We start from the raw sequence: 1,643 nt of genomic DNA on the forward strand, positions 1-1,643 counted from the left end.
TACTGACGTAATCGACGTTTCGTTAATTGCGTTGAGCGTGTGTGTGTGTGTGTGTGTGTGTGTGTGTGTGCTAAGCTAGTTAGCAAGATGGCTGCGCGTGACGTACTGACGTAATCGGCCGCGCTGCGTGCGACGTCATCCGCGTGCGTTCCAGCTGGACAAATACATCCATGAGCTGGACACAACAAGCGAATTTCCGTCTTCCCAACAAAAGTTAAACAGGTAATGCTTACTACAAATATAGCCTACAGACAATCCTAATTATATATCCTTGCTAGTTAGTGTATACTGTAACATGGAGAGACTTTGCATTTGAACTTGGATGTTTAGCTAACTAGCTAACTAACTCTTCTGTGAGCTCAAGCTAGTTGGTGAGCTAAAGCTAGTTGATATGTTTAGAGATCCGTTTGGCAGCTGACGTTAGCTCATTTATTGTTGTCCATCTGTCGCTTGACTTTTGACTCTTAGCTTATTATGTAAACAAAGACGCGGCTAGACGCTCACGTTAGACTACAGTACAGTATATTTCTATATTTACGTTTATGAAGTGCTGTACCGTTCATTTCAGGCCATGGCTATTCTGAGTGACTCTGAAGTGACCATCCTGTGAGGGAAACAGGCCAAACCTGGAAACATGCCGTGATCGTTTAAGGTAAAATTATATAGCAATGACTGTACCTGTGTTACCCTGTGACACAATGTACTATTGAGCTCATGGGACTAGATATTACAACAATCTCTAAGAAATGGCTAACGTTACAGTGTCACCCTGTCTGACCCAGTGAGCCTGTGCGCTACTGACTGTCTGACCCCCTGCCTCTCTCCGCTCAGGGAAAATGCCAGCAGCACTGCCTGCCTGGAGTCGCCTTCAGACCTGTGGAGCTTCCTGGACATCCCACGCTCGCGCCTGGTCAAGTACACACTGTTGCTGCGTGAGATCCTCCGACGTGGCCGGCCTGGAGCAAGCGGTGAGCTCACACGCACACACACACACTGCAGGGCTGTGTCCTTAACAGTAATACTTAATCCACGCCGCGGTCTATAACCGCATCCCTCTGTGTGTGTGTGTGTGTGTCCAGATCGTCATCATCCAGGGCGTGCTCTGCCATGGCCAGCTATGCAGCAAGAACGGACAGGTGAGCAGAGCGCGTGCACACACACACACACACACACACACAACACAGACCGGATCAGATGAGGTTTATTGTACCTAATCTAAGGCTGGTTTATTGACCTGTCTACTCTTCTCTTCCTCTCCCCCCACAGCCAAGAACATCCCAGTCCCACCCACACCCTGCAGGTCAACTACGTCCCCGACCTGAGCCTGCTACAAGCGCCGCTCCTTCACCGTCTCCGCCATCGTCCACATGGAGGAGGCTGATGAGAACTGCCCCCAGCTCCCCCTGCGGGGATGAGACCCCCAGCCCCGCCTCCTCGCCGTCTCCCTCCCCCTCCGTCTCCTCATCATCATCATCATCGGCATCATCATCATCATCTCCGAACTCTCCTCCCCCTCCTCTCATAAAACAGATACAGAATACTTTATTTATCCCCGAGGGGCAATTCAGTTTCCACATGTTAAAAGCCGACATACACATACACACTCATCACTCGTACAAATTACAACACACAGAGATTCAGAA

At 49.7% G+C, this 1,643-nt stretch overlaps 1 long non-coding RNA gene across 1 annotated transcript; it reads left to right on the plus strand.

Annotated features, from left to right (window-relative positions):
• The first annotated feature begins 174 nt into the window (after positions 1 to 174).
• Positions 175 to 1,397, plus strand: LOC311320840. The gene is made up of 5 exons (XR_014630856.1): positions 175 to 222; positions 569 to 652; positions 832 to 968; positions 1,080 to 1,136; positions 1,267 to 1,397. It is a non-coding gene; the product is annotated as an uncharacterized lncRNA (long non-coding RNA).
• The last annotated feature ends 246 nt before the right edge of the window (positions 1,398 to 1,643 follow it).

Source organism: Borostomias antarcticus, assembly GCF_949987555.1.
Source record: "Borostomias antarcticus genome assembly, chromosome: 18".
Taxonomy (NCBI): Eukaryota; Metazoa; Chordata; class Actinopteri; order Stomiiformes; family Stomiidae; genus Borostomias; species Borostomias antarcticus.